This window comes from Silene latifolia, chromosome 2 (genome assembly GCF_048544455.1).
Source record: "Silene latifolia isolate original U9 population chromosome 2, ASM4854445v1, whole genome shotgun sequence".
Classification (NCBI taxonomy): domain Eukaryota; kingdom Viridiplantae; phylum Streptophyta; class Magnoliopsida; order Caryophyllales; family Caryophyllaceae; genus Silene; species Silene latifolia.
The window spans coordinates 74398790-74414022 of NC_133527.1; the positions used below are offsets into that span (position 1 = coordinate 74398790).

Genomic DNA, 15233 nt, shown 5'->3' on the forward strand with positions numbered 1-15233 from the left:
ACTCCCTACCATGTCGGATTTTTTGTTTGTGACAGCTTTTTCAGGACACTTAGACTTGATTTGACTAGGCTTGGACTTAGACTTGATTTGACCCAATTTACCACATGAGTGATCGGGTTTTGAAATAAATGGCAAAAGATGGCGAGGAAAGGCCATTTTCGGGGCTTGAAAGGCTTGATACAACCCTTCTCGAGGCTTGTCGTCATTCGACGCGGCCTAATTTACTTCAATTTTGCAGGGGACGTTGCTTCTATGTTGGGGAGGGCTCCCATGGATGTGTAGGATCTATCTGTATACATCCCTTTGAATTTAAGGACTATAACGAATATATCATGATGAATGCTAGTCATAAAATTAAATTACATAAACAAAAGGGTAAAGAGAATTAGAAATAACCTTCGGTCCTAGCTAATTCGGCCTATGAACAATATCACAATGATATTCTCCTATCAGTTGCACCCAAGATGCTCCGAGAAATACCCCTCAAATTGCTAGAATGAGATCCCCAATATTCTATAAATATTAGGGTTTTTGTGTGATTTTCTGATGAGAGAAATGATGAGCAAAACTAGGTTAAAATTAGGTTAGAAAAATAATGATCTACCATACCCTTATAAAATCGAGTATAAGGTGTAATAGGGTAGATATTTTCCTTCCAAATTTTCGGCCCATATACCGAAATTAAGAGAGTTAATTTCTTTTTTTTTTTCGGTTATTCCAAAAATGTATAAAATGTGTAAATTGTCATCTAGTGAGGATCGAACCCATGACCTCTTGGTTTGAGTACCCTCACTATTACCACTATGACACATTCATCTTGTTGATATTAAATATAATCGATTACATTTAATTACGAATTAACAGATTAATTCGTCCAAGCTAACATTACATACATTTAATTAAATATAACTTATTATATTCAATTTACGAATTGACAGTTAATTCGTCTCAACTAATATTATTTAATCTTCATTAAATAATTGTCTCATCAACACATTGACTAACTGTTTAGTCATATAAGGCATCAATGTGATTATATTTCTATAACCACATCTCTCAAACACATCCTATAGGTGTGACCTTTAGGGACCAGTTGATCACCGCCATCTGTATGATAATAACATCAAACTTTCTAGCAAGCCAACCGTTATTAGGTAATCGTTAATCAACTGATTAAATATACGAAGTATACCCTTGTGAACCTGTAAGAGATTTACAAATGTTATCACACTAATTTGTGGAGGACACAAGCTCCTACAAACTCCCACTTGTCCTCACAAGTTTATGTGCGATAACCGATTCTCATATCCTAAAATTTCTCCCACTCAATGTAAAACAATTTGCAAATCCGTAGTCACAAAGGTCGTATTTTACAAGCGATCATTATCAAGAGTGGTTTCCCCGACTAGAGAGTAACTTAACTGATAAACGAATCAACATTCGAGCATGGCCATGCATTTCAGTTACAACTCCTCGAGTGGCCCTGAGAAATAACTATACCTGATAAAGGTTGGAAATTTTCCTCAACTCGAATCCTGCAGATGTAAGCACAGTATTAAATGACCCAGAAAAAATCTACTTAGCCTCCAGTTACGGCAGACCGTGAGAAAGAAACCAAAGTCACCCAAAAACTGCCTTAATCTCAAGAGACAGTCGATAGTCAAAAGAATCGATTCTACGAACACAATGGATGTCCTATCCACGACCTGGCACCGAATGTTTTTAAACATTTAGGACTCCATTACGTTGTCACAAAAATTTGTCCTACGAGGTATCGTTATATTCTCGCATTTGTGATCGATCAGTCAACAGTTTGACTTATGGCTCGTTGAACCCACCATCAATCGACTGCACAATATAATAGCCAGAGTTATCAGCTCTTGTAGGCGATTACTGACCAAACAAAATATAATGTAATTCAGTTCACTTTGTGGCGTTCAAATTTGTCAGTACAATCCACATGAAAAACAAAATATTATATTAATACGATGAAGTTATAAATAGTATATGAAAAAGATAATGTATCAAATTCATAATCAACTATTGCAACTCATGAACACGTTTAATTCTCATGGAAATAACGTGCCCTCCATGCTTATCATACTTCAATGGCTCAGTAGTAGAATCTGCTACAACTTCCTGTTTGGAACTATTCCAGCTGACCGCAGCACCATTAAGAGTAAGAACGAATCTAGACTGAGATTTCTAATTATCTCGATCTGTTTGGAAGCTAGCATCTGCGTAACCGGTTGCGCATAGCTTAGTATCTCCTCCATAAGTCAATACCCAATCCTTAGTCCTCCGTAGGTACATGGATTCTTTTGGTACCGACTCGTCATACTCAATGCATATGCCACGTCTGGACGTGTGCATATCATGGCATACATGATTGATCCTATAGCTGATGCATAAGGAACACGACTCATGCGCTCAACCCCTTCAGACGTCGTGGGTGACTGAGACTTGCTCAACTGCATCCCAGACGTCATTGGAAGGTTCCCCTTCTTGGAATTGGTCATGCTGAACTTATCAAGAATCTTATCAAAATAAGACTCTTGACTAAGTGATAACGTCCGTCGTGATCTATCTCGGTAGATACGGATTCCCAATATGCGTTGTGCCTCACCCAGATCTTTCATCTGGAAATGGTTCTTCAACCATTATTTAACCGAAGATAGGAGAGGAATGTCATTCCCAATCAGGAGTATGTCATCGACATACAATATCAAGAATACAATCTTGCTCCCACTCGACTTGATATATAAGCATGTTTCTTCGACCGATCGAGTGAAACCATACTCTTTTATCACCTGGTCGAAACGATGATTCCAACTCCGAGAAGCTTGCTTAAGTCCATAAATGAAACGCTTAAGCTTGCATACTTTCTTAGGATGTTAAGGATCTATGAAACTTTCGGATTGCACCATGTACAACTCTTCCTCCAAATAACCATTTAAGAAGGCGATTTTCACATCCATTTGCCAAATTTCATAATCATGAAAAGCGGCAATCGCTAAGATTATCCGAATGGAACGTAGCATGACTACAGGTGCAAAAATCTCATCATAATGCAATCCGTGCACTTGAGTGAAACCTTTTGCCACTAGTCGTGCCTTATAGGTTTCTGGTTGCGCGTCTACAGAACGCTTTATTTTTTAAAGCCACTTGCACTGTAGAGGTTTTACCTTATTAGGTAAATAAACTAGATCCCATACGTCATTCTCATAAATGGAGTCCATCTCGGATTGCATTGCTTCGAGCCATAGCTTTGAGTCGGAACAGGCCATAGCAGCTTTATAGGTAGCGGGTTCATTACTCTCTAGGAATAAAACGTCATTCTCCTCGACCATACCAATGTATCTGTCCGGAGGATGAGAGACTCTACCCGACCTCCTAGGTTCCTCAGGAATATTAACCGTATCATCAGTTGGAGGAACAACTTCCTCCATCTGTTCCTCGGTTGTTGGTTCTGAAATCTCCGACAGCTCGAAGGTTCTATTACTCGTCTTGTTCTCGAGAAATTCTTTCTCTAAGAACGTCTCACTAGCCGCAACAAAAACTCGATGTTCGGTAGGAGAATAGAAGTAATGACCAAAAGTTTCTTTTGGATAACCTATAAAGTATGTCTTGACCGATCGCGGGCCGAGCTTATCCTCGTGTCTCCACTTGACATAAGCCCCGCAGCCCCAAACCCGAATAAAGGCAAAGTTAGGGACCGTTCCCTTCCACATTTCATATGAAGTCTTGTCGACAGCTTTAGTCGGACTTCGGTTAAGTATAAGAGCAGCTGACAAAAGAGCAAAACCCCATAATGAATCAGGCACTACCGTGTGACTCATCATGGATCGAACCATATCAAGTAAGGTTCGATTTCTCCGTTCGGACACACCATTTAATTGAGGTGTTCCAGGTGGAGTTAACTGTAGAACGATTCCACAGTCTTTAAGGTGTTGATCAAACTCATTTGAAAGATATTAGCCACCCCGATCTGAATGGAGTGCTTTAACCTTTCTACCCAGTTAGTTCTGTACCCTGTTCTGGTATTCCTTGAATTTCTCAAAGGACTCACTTTTATGCTTCATTAAGTAGACATATCCGTATCTACTCAAATCGTCCGTGAAAGTGATAAAATATCTATAGCCATCTCTAGCGGTAATTGATATAGGTCCACAAACATCAGTATATATGAGTCCTAATAGGTCACTAACGTGCATTCCAACACCTTTGAAGGAAATTCGAGTCATTTTGCCAATGAGACATGATTCACACGTGCCATATGCGGAAAATTCGAATGCGGGAATAGTCCCATTATCGACGAGTTTCTTTACGCGTTTCTCATTTATGTGTCCCATTCGACAATGCCATAGATAGGTTTGATCTTTGTCACCAACCTTTAATTTCTTATTATTCATGTGTAATATTTCCGTGGTTTGATCTAAGATGTAAATTCCATTCATGGAAACTGCTTTGCCATAAATCATTTCATTAAAAAGAAAATACAGCTATTATCCTTTATTGAAAATGCAAAACCGTCTATCTTGAGTACGAAAATTGAAATAATGTTCTTAGATAAACTGGGTACATAGTAACAGTTATATAAAAATAACTCAAAACCACTAGGGAGTTGGATTACATATGTTCCCTTCGAGACAGCAGCAACTCGTGCTCCATTCCCGACTCGCAGGTCCACATCACCCTTTTCGAGAGGTATGATGTTCTTTAGGTCCTGCAAATGATTACACAGATGAGAACCACAACCAGTATCAAGTACCCAAGTTCCGAAACTTGCATGGTTAATCTCAATCATATGAATATAAGATGCCATACCAACAGGAACGACGCGGCCTGCTTTGATGTCCTCACGGTAGACGGGACAGTTCTTCCTCTAATGTCCAGTCTTGTGACAATGGTGGCACTCAATGTCACCGCCCTTACTCTTTGCCTTACCCTGTGAGCCACTAGTCTCACCGGGCCCACTCTTACCGTTTCCTGGCTTTTTAAACTATGGCTTACCTACAGCTAGGTCGCCATGAGCCTTGCCCTTACCTTTACCCTTGTTGGAAATCGTGATAACATCCTGCTTCATGCTCCCACTCAATTTCATATCCTTCTCGGTCTGTACGAGAAGGGAGTGTAGCTCATGAGGACTCTTTTTCAAGTCATTCATGTAGTAGTTCGCCCTGAAAAGGGCAAAACCATCGTGAAGAGAATGAAGCATTCGGTCTATGACAATGCTCTCACTGATTTTACAATCAAGTGCCTCCAGTTTCTCGACATTCTCAATCATGTGAAGAATGTGTGGGCTAACCGGTTGGCCCTTCTGGAGTTTCGCATCAAAGAAGCGAAAGGTATGCTCATATGTAACGATTCTCGGTGCTTTTGAGAACTCGTTAGTGAGCGTGGTGAAAATCTTGTTCGCACCTTGGGCAATGAAGCGTCTCTGCAAATTGGTTTCCATTGCAAAGATGAGTACGTTCTTTATCGCACCCGCTTCCATAACGAAGTCACTATAAGCGAGTGACTCGTTTACACCTGCATTGGGGCCTGGGTTTACCGGTATTGGCTCGATTAAGTACACGAGCTTACCGTCGAATGGCAAGATTCCGTAGTCTTTGCCTCCCGATCCAAAAGTTGGACCCGTCGTTTTTCAGACGTGTGAACTGATTCATTTGGTCCATGAATATTTTCAGCCAGGACTCGCGTCCAAGTGTGGCACTAGGCATTTGGATTGCGTTATTTCCAGACATTTTGTTGTAACAGTATTATCAAAATAAACGTGTTCTACACTGCGAGAAGAAGAATAAAAATAATAAGCATGTGCATCGATTTTAATTTAAGTCTAATGATCTAATGTCATAACGCGAAGACTCAAAACATTTATACAATTGACCTCCCTCAATAATTATATAAATGATCCCAAGACTCAATTCTCTGTAAATTGATAAGCTAACCTTTTAGCTAATTCTACCATTAGAATTATTGGTCGATAAATTTCTGTAAATTCTATCTTTAGTCCATCATAATCACGAGAAACTCTTCGAACTATGATGTTGAGGTTGATGCGATCCCGCTAAGTGTTCACAAATTAAGATGTGGTCGTTGGTCACGGTCGAATCAAAACACAATTTATAACTCCACAAACAACTCTACAATTAGTAAAGAGGCAAGTAAAGGTCGGATCCCAAGGGACGGTAGTTGAAATGAGATTTCTATTGTAACTAGTGATGTCTAAGGGGTGTCACAAATTGGGTTGATGTAGAAGGTTACTAAACTAAAGTAGCAATGAAAATAAACAAGCAAGATGAATTAAAGGGGTGTAAACAATTGATTAAAGGCACTAGGGTGTCATGGGATCATAGGGGAATCATGGGATATGATCATACAAACATGTTCTCAATTTATAAGCAAGCAATTATTTTAGTGATGGATTGAGTTGGGTTATATCTTACAATCCTAGGAAAGTTTGGGTCCCGGAGCCGAATCGATTAGATTGTACAACACCTACAAGTCGACTTAATCTTCCCTACTCAACAACATGCATGGTCTAATGAGACTCGAGTTGGGTTATGTCTTACAAGACTCATTGAAAAGATAGAAGATGATAGTAAATGCAAGGATTCATAGGCTTAGCATTTCATCAAATATAACATGTGAATGAGTTGAGATCAAAACAAGCAAGCAAATAAAACAAGAAAGCATATTAATTTAAGCATGAATCATTCCCCATGTTGGTTTCCCCTAATCACCCATTAACCCTAGCTAAGAGACTACTCACTCATTATCATGTTGATCATGCTAGCAAGGTTGTCAATCATACCAACAATATGAAACATGATGAATAAATGAAAGTAATTAACAATGATTAAAAAGGGATTAAGAGATTATACCTACTAATGATTCCAATAATAAAACAATAATAAAAGAAGTACTTGAATGCTTGATTGAGAGGTTGTCAATCTCCCAACAATAACCCAAAATAATCTTCAATTACCCAAAATAAAGGATGAACAAAAGAGAGATTAAAGAACTAAAACTTGGATTAAAACTTGATTAATACTTGATTACAATATTAAAGAGAGATTTGATTGATATTAACTACACTAATTATTGATAAGAAGAACATGCTCCTCTAATTAGACTAATGGGGTATTTATAGTGGAAATTAGGGAGGATGCATTAGGGTTAACTAAGGGCTAAACTAGTAATTACACTTTTTAAGTTGAGCAAAGAGGACCCGGTATTTTTGGAGAGAAGGGCTTCTCTTTTCGTAGCTTGGAGAAGACAATCCGTGCTGTGCTAGAATCCGGGCGGAATAGGGTCGGGACGGGCGGATTCTGGCTTTGGAATCCGAGCGGATTCATGGGAATCCGGGCGGATTCATGGAAATCCGGGCGGATTGTGGAGGTGGAATCCGAGCGGGTTGTGGCAAAGACGCTCGGATTGTGCTGGGGCTGGACGGGCGGATTGGTGACAATCCGCTCGGATTGTCAGTCAGCAACAATTCTTCTCTTCTTCTTCCTTTTTCTTCATAAATTCCTTGGGGATTTCCTTGGGGACTCAAGGATCTTTTCTCAACATTGCTCTTCTACTATAATATGTACAAAGGCCTTCTAATCTTGTCCCTCCTTGATGCTTGGTCATTGAATTCGATCAATTTAGTCTTGTTTTGCCATGAAAATGCAAGATTCTTACTCCTTTCCTACCAAGGGATCAAAATCTCAAAGAATATGCAAAACAAAGAACTAAAGATAAGAAATGACCCAAATAAGCACTAAAAAGCATGGAAACAAGGCTAATTCGGGGGCTAAATATGCGCCAATTATGGTCACATCAAATATCCCCAAACCGAACCTTTGCTCGTCCCGAGTAAAGAGGTGACAAAGACTAGGACCAATACTAACCTATCATAATAATATAGCCGATATGAGACAATTAGCGGGTCTCACTCCGCCCCTTCAACTCACAACAAGACAACCTTGAGGTAGGATGCCTTCTTGCAAGGCAAGGTGGGTCTTGCCAAAATGGCGACACATCCAAACATTAAGCACACAAAATCACATAATGGATGCATCTACAAAAAGAATAGCCACTTTCCTCATCTAAGTGGCGGAAATTATCTACAAGGGAAGCAATTCAAGGGTACACACTCCTTCATAGATACCATTTCTTCAAACTACTAAGCCTAGAAGGATACCAATAAATCACCTCCAAGTTGTGTCAAGCTAGGGTACTTTTGTCCTCAATCGTTAAATGCTTTTGTCAAGAGTAGACTCCCTATGGTGTTAGAAACACTGGAGGATCGCGGAATTCCCCTCTTGCCTAGACAAGAAGAAGGGTCGTCCCTTCTCTACCATGCACAAAAATGGATACGGTGGATAAAGGGATCGATAGATATTTGAGTTTCATTTGGGAGTTTGCTTTGGTTTTTGTTTTCCCCCCAATTTCTTGTGGCATATAACATTTGAGAACACTTTCTTTTTGCCATTTCTTTTGATTTTTGGCTTTTCAACACTTGACAATTTTTCAACTTTTTGCATTTTCTTTTGAACATTTTCAAAGTCACCCCAATTAGTAACGAGGGTGCCTTGTATTTGAAGCTTAGGAGTTCTATTTTTTTGCTCCTCTTTTCATTTGATGCATTTTCGCAAACTTTCTTTCACTTTTCATTTCATTGAACTCAAATTGATTTCTTTTTGTGCCCATTCCCTTTTGTTGACAAAAATATGGTAGAACATGGATGAATGATGGTTGCATGGTTTCAAGGGTCACCTTGGAATAAACGGTAGCCAAGGAGTTATCACACCACAAGGTACTCTTGACTAGGCCTTAATCCATGGGTCAAAGGATACTAGCATGACACATCCTAGGGTGTTTTACAAGTATTCTAACAAGCAAAGTCTTAATAACAAAAGGTATCTACTAGGGCCTATATACACTTGTCAAGCTTCCCAAGTAGACGGTTTCGCAAAATTTTGTAACATGCAAACTACATGCCATGATGCAACTAGCATATAAACATCCTAGTGCAAATGATTCTACCAACTAGTATGTCATATAATCTACATGCAAGTCCTAAGTTCACATTGTTTTTACCGCATCAATCAAAATAAAGCCACATAGTCATTAACATAAAGAGGAAAAAGGAGATTGGAAAGATCATACCATGCGGTCTTCAATATCCTCATGTCTCGGATGTGGCGTAGTCAATCAATGTGAACAAGGATAGAACAAACACAATATATACAAGATAATATATATAAGACTACAAAAGGAAATAAACATGTTTTTTGGTTTTCAATTTTCAAATTTTTATGATTTTTGAAATTTTTCAATTTTTTTGGATTTTTTGAATAAGAGTCAAATGTTAGAATTCCCATCCCGACACTAATATGGGCATTGTCCTCAATGGCCAAAATGATGGAAATTATGCAAAGATGATGCATGATTTCTATACTAAATGCAATCTACACTAAGCTACACTACATGATGCATGGTTTTTGTTATGACGGAAAGGATAATTTAGATTACCTCCCGTTGCGTATGCATTAACTTCCCCAAACCAAATGAGACACTATTGCTAATGTCCAAGGATGGGTATAGTTCATGCACACACTATGCTATGCATGAAACTAATTTGTCATTTTGGATTATAAAACGGGAACAATAGAATGAGAACACCTCAATGGTACCGAGGTGTGAGTCCTTTGATAGGGCTAAGACTACTCCAACAATGATCAAAATGAAATAAGATACAAAGAGAGAAATAGAAAAACCATGAGAGTGTAGGAGTCTCCAAGGCTTGCTAATCTTCCATCATGCTATCATCATCACTTCCCTCATGAGAAGTGGTCACATTGCCGCTTTCCTTGTGATTTGCTTCTTCACTTTCCTCCTCATCTTCCTCATCATCATCTTCACCATCTTTTTCTCCTTCACTTGCTTCTTCCTCAATATTATCATCAACTTCCTCATCATTTCCAACAACCTCATTGTCACCCATAACGCCCCTAGATGCACCCGGAAATAAGACTTCTCTATCTGCCCAACTAGGCAAAGGACAAGATGGGTCAAGGAGTCCTTGCCTAGCTAAATGTAGGAGGGGTGGATATTGATCCAAGTAGGCATTTTTCCGATCTTCATAGGCTTGCTTGTGCATTGCTTGCATGAAAAGAGTCACGTAGTCTTTCCCAACTTCAACTCCTTCCGGCTTGAACTCTTCATACTTAAAGGGGTAAGGTGGTATGACAATGGAAGAGGAGGGCATTTCAAGATCACCCTTTTGTTGTTGAATGATATACTCGGCTTCTTTGGAAAGGGGAAGTAGATAATTGGTCCGGTGGACGCTTAGACGGCAAATCTTTGAAGGCAAGGTGAACGATCTAGCTTCACTAGTTAGCCATCCATACTTAGTGTCAAGGGGGTTATGGGCAACCCACTTGAACTTGTGAATCATAGTATGCAATCAACAAGATGGCCACCCTCCTTTGCTTTGTACTTGTTATCCTTATTGAAGTTAGGATCAAAGTGCTTGGCTAGGAGTGTAACTAGGCCGCCATTGACAATAACGGTCGTGCCCTTCTTCCCACTATCGATGTTGAGCCATCTATCTACCAAGAGCCTCAAAGAATTGTAAGGCTTGGTACGCACTCTTCCGATATTCAAAGCCGATTCAAGGAGAATAAAATCAAGTCTTGTGAAATGGTTGGTATCTTTCCTAGAAATTATGGTATTTTCCACAACCTTGTGCCATACTCTTATGCCCGGATGGTGGACCAAAAGAGCACGACTGGCATGAAAATCCTCAAATTTCTTCCCGGAGATTGCCTCTCAAAGAGGCTCGGGGTCATACTTTCCATAATGCTTAAGATAACGCGATTCATCACTAAGACCCAAAATTTCACCCAATTCCCGAAAGGTAATGCGTCTACTAACATTAGCTAGACGAAACTCGATATTCTCCCTATTCTCAACTTTGGTGACTTTCAAAGAACTTAAAAATTCCAAGGTAAGGGAGGGGTATGTCAATTCCCTTGTTTCAAACAATTTCTTTAACCCCATGGCATTGAAAAAGGCTTTTGTTTGTTCAAGAACACCGAATTTTTGTAAGGTATCTTCACATATGAATTTGGTGGATTGTAATGACTTCATAGCAAACTTGACAAAGTTATTTCTATGGGTATCGGAAATAAAAGTTACCTCCGGATAATGCAAAAGTTGATCAAATACCGGAGTAGAAGGTGTTGTTGCTCCCATAGAAGGTTGTTGTTGATGTTGTACTTCCAAGTTTGGTGTTGCTACCACCATAGCCAATGCTTTCTTTATTTGAAGAGCCTTTTGCCTTTGTGAGAGTGCCTTAGCCTTTGGTGCCTTTGTTGCTCCCTTAGTCCTTGCCATTGATGAACTAACCAAGAAAAGAGTGAAAAATCTTCAATTTGTAGTATGCCCAAATCGATTTGAAGGTGAAAGGCTTTGCCTTTATGAAAACAAAAATCGACTCAAAGGTTGAAGATTTTGTGCTTGGTTTTGATTTTTGTTGAGGAAGGAGTGATTAATTTGTTGTTGGAAGGATGGTTTGATTTGTATTTGGTGAATGTTGTTGAAGGTTTTTGTTTTTGTGATGGAGAGGATGAGGGTTTTGATGTTGTGGGTAGTGTTTATGAATGAATGAATGAAAGAATGAAGGTGGGAGGGGTTTTAAAGAGGCTGAAAATTTCAAATCTGCATGGGCAATCCGTGCGGATTCTGCCCAATCCGTGCGGATTCTGCTCTTTCTGAACTTTGCAAAACTCGCCTAAAGACGGGCGGATTTGTTACAATCCGCTCGGATTTGCTGAACACGGGACGGGCGGATTTGCTCTAAGACGGACGGATTTCTGTCCAGAGAAATTTGCTTGTTTTCCTCAGCTGCAAAGACGGACGTCTTTCTTACAAGACGGACGGATTATACAAGACGGGCGGATTCTGTGGAATCCGCTCGGATTTTAGCACAGTCAGGAAATTTTCAAAATTCAGCTCAGTTCAAGACGGGCGTCTTTTCTGCAATACGCTCGGATTCTGCAAGACGGGCGGATTTTCTGGAATCCGCTCGGATTCTGGCCCTGTGTACACGGATTCAGTTCCACCCGTGCACACTGCATTTCTCATACCGTTCTTCCATTCTTTCTTCAAGTCTTGTGTTCTTCCTTGTGGGGGCACTACTAAGGCATGGATAGCCTAGGCAATTGCCATCCCCACACTAAGGTAAAGCACTACACATCAATTGAAATTGTTAGTACCTCCCTCACTTCTCTCTTACATGACAATTATTTTGATCAAAGTAAATAAAAATCCAAAGATGACAAAAATGCAATACAAGAATTGAAATGTAAGTTAGGGGGTTAGAAATATTTACAAGTGGTGGTTTAGGGAGGACTCCACCAAACTCTCATTCTTGATGAGATGTCAAGGGAGCATGTCCAAGGTGTTGTTGATGTTGCTCAACACCTTGAAGAAGTAATCAAAAGCTTGTTCATTATCATGGTAGAGGTTCTCAATAGACCGTGGCCCTTGTTGTTGATCATGATCGATGGCATGTCAAATGTAGGGATTAAAAATCCCTTCAAATTCGTCGTCCCAAAGACCACAAACTTCATTGAGTTGATCATTGAAAATCTCTTGCATAGATGGAGACAACTCTCCCAATTTCTTCTCTTGGCCAATGAGGCCATCCTCTTCTTCCTTGGTTGATTTTGATGAGCTTTGCAAGCTCTCCTTGTCACAATTCACTTGCTCTTTGAATGGAGCATATTCAACTTTCTTCTTCCATTGGAGTTCCGATTTCTTCCTTTCATCCTTTCAGCTATAATGATCAATCATGAAACATGGCTCATGCAAACGAGGAGCTCTCATAGTCTTGTCGAGATTAAAAGTTATGCTTTCATCTCCCACTTCTAGAGTGAGCTCACCATGTTTCACATCAATTACCGCACCGGCGGTGTGTAGAAAAGGTCTTCCTAGGATGATTGGAATGTTGGAATCTTCCTCCATATCAACAATGACAAAGTCCACCGGGATGAAAAACTTCCCAATTCGCACGGGGACATCTTCCCATATCCCTAACGGTGTCTTCGTCGATCTATCGGCCATTTGGAGTGTGATGTTGGTGCATTTAAGCTCTCCCATCCCCAACCTTTTACTTACCGAGTACGGCATGACACTCACACTAGCCCCTAGATCACATAAGGCTTTGTTGATCGTCGTGTCGCCAATGGTACACTGTATTGAGAAGCTTCCCGGATCCTTTAACTTTGGAGGTGAACTCCCTTGAAGTATTGCACTACTCACCTTAGTGAAGGCGATAGTCTCAAGCTTCCGGATCGACTTCTTCTTTGTGAGGATATCTTTCATGTATTTTGCATAGGCTGGAACGTGATTGATTAATTCCGTGAAAAGAATTGAGACTTCCAAATTCTTCACAATTTCCATGAACTTTCCAAGTTGATCATCAAATTTGGGCTTGGCTTGACGACTTGGAAAAGGAAGTCTAATCACAATGGGCTCCTTCTCCTTGGCCTTGTCTTCATTTTTCTTTGAACTTTCTTCTTTTGATGATTCTCCATCTTTGGAGTTTTGCACACTTTCTTCCTTTTCACTAGCTTCGACAACTTCATCCTCAACTTGCTTCTTCGGTGCTTCATACCTTGTACCACTTCTCAAGTGAATGGCACTAACCGTTTCATGTCTAGGGGGTTACTTTGAGGTGGTAATTGCCCATTTTTTCTTTGTGAGCTTGAAGATGCTAGTTGAGTCAATTGTGTTTCCAACATCTTGGTGTGAGCTAGAATGTTGTTGATGGTGGTTTCCTTTGTTTGGCTATCTTTTTGCATTTGAGTGAAAAATTCTTGTTGATTCTTTTGCATTTGGAGGACCGCTTTTTGGACATCAAAGCCTTGGTCATTTTGGTGATTGTATGGATTTTGATTTTGGTAACCTTGGTTTTGATTGTAAAAGGGTCTTTGATTTTTGTTTCTCATGGGTGGTGGAGTGTATGTTGTTTAAGGGTTTTGAACATTTTGGCTTTTGTATGAGAGATTTGGATGGAATTTGGTGTTTTCATTGTAAAAGTTGGAATAAGGGGTACCATTCTTGTATGCTTGGAAAGCATTCACTTGTTCATTTGTTCCCCTACATTCACCTTGGTCATGTCCCAAAGTTCCACAATTCTCACATATCCCACTTGGGATTGATGAGGATGCCGTCATGGCATTAACATGATGCTTCGATGATTTTGAATTTTCCTCAAGTCTAGCCATAGCTTGTTCAAACTTCAAGTTGATTGTGTCAATGTGAGCACTAAGTTGAGCACCCAATTGAGTAACGGAGTCCACTTCATGCTTTCCTCCTCTAGTAGCCTTGCGAGGTCTACTATATTGTGAGTTATGGACCGCCATTTCCTCAATCTTGTTCCATGTTTGATTGTCATCAACTTTGGTGAACATTCCATTTGATCCCATATTGAGAATGTTCCTAGAATCTTCATATAAACCATTCCAAAATTGTTGTACCAAAAACCATTCGCTAAGTCCATGGTGAGGACATGAGCGACAAATTCCCTTGAACCGCTCCCAAGCTTCATACAAAGACTCTTCATCCCTTTGCTTAAAACCCGTAATTTGAGCTCTTAGCATGTTCGTCTTTTCCGGTGGGTAGAATTTTTTGTAGAAAGCTAGAGCCAACTTCTTCCAAGAATCTATTCCAAGGGTGGCCTTATCAAGGCCCTTCAACCATTGCTTCGCGGTGCCGATTAAGGAAAAAGGAAATAAGACCCATCTAATTTTGTCTTGAGTCACGCCCGTTTGAGAGATAGCATCACAATAATCGCAAAAGGTTTCCATATGAGAATGAGGGTCCTCACTAGGCATCCCCCCGAATTGGCTCCTCTCAACTAGTTGGATGAAGGCGGACTTGGCAATAAAATTTCCGGTGAGAAGTTGCGGTGTAGGAGTACCATTTGGTAGATTCTCCTCGGTAGGTACGGAGTGTGACGAGAATTTTGGCATTGTAGGTGGATTTTGTGGGGTATTATGTAATGGGTTTTCTTCTCCTTCTATTGCGAAAGGATTGACAAACTCACTAGTGGGTTAGACAACTTCACTAATACCTCGTAAATTCCTCCTAACAACTCTCCTATTGTTCGTCAAGGTTCTTTCGATTTCACGGTCAAAAGGTAACAAATCACCTTGTAACCTTCTAGA

The 15233-nt window shown here is 40.0% G+C and overlaps 1 non-coding gene across 1 annotated transcript; it reads left to right on the forward strand.

Annotated features, from left to right (window-relative positions):
• Positions 1–14559: 14559 nt before the first annotated feature.
• LOC141644450 (small nucleolar RNA R71) lies at positions 14560–14666 on the forward strand. Its single transcript, XR_012544067.1, has one exon. It is a non-coding gene; the product is annotated as a small nucleolar RNA R71 (small nucleolar RNA).
• The last annotated feature ends 567 nt before the right edge of the window (positions 14667–15233 follow it).